This window comes from Phaethon lepturus, unplaced genomic scaffold (genome assembly GCF_000687285.1).
Source record: "Phaethon lepturus isolate BGI_N335 unplaced genomic scaffold, ASM68728v1 scaffold47750, whole genome shotgun sequence".
Lineage (NCBI taxonomy): Eukaryota > Metazoa > Chordata > Aves > Phaethontiformes > Phaethontidae > Phaethon > Phaethon lepturus.
Genome location: NW_010512089.1, coordinates 482 through 972, shown reverse-complemented (window position 1 = coordinate 972; position 491 = coordinate 482).

Genomic DNA, 491 nt, shown 5'->3' with positions numbered 1-491 from the left:
GCCCCCCCCCCCCGCTGCACAGCACAGCAAAGGCACAGGACTTGGCGTGAGCTCCTTCCAACCGTGGATTCCCAATTAAAGCGCCGAAGGCCGCCTGGCACTGCCAGGGTGTCATGGACACCCAGGTTTCAGCAGAGCCTGGGATGGGCAGATTTACTCCTGGCACACAGCAGGTTGGATGGGGAGGGGTCAGCTGCCCACGTCTCCCTCGCAGAAGAGCATCCTCGTGCAGGAGCCGGCCGTTGGCTCTGCTGGTTTGCCGGGGTTGCCCGGGGGGGCACGGCTCAGTGCCGGCATCTGGCAGTCCTTCGTGTGAGATGAAGGTGGAAACGATTTTGCAGGAGATTAAGTAGAAAGAGTTCTGTGGCTCTGCCCACCCCGAGGACAGAGCCACCTTACACCGCAGAGCCCCCCGAGTGCTGGGCTGGGGCAGCCGCCCCGGGGCTCGGCTCCTCTGGGCCCAGGACCTCTGTGGGGAGCCGGGGCTGGGA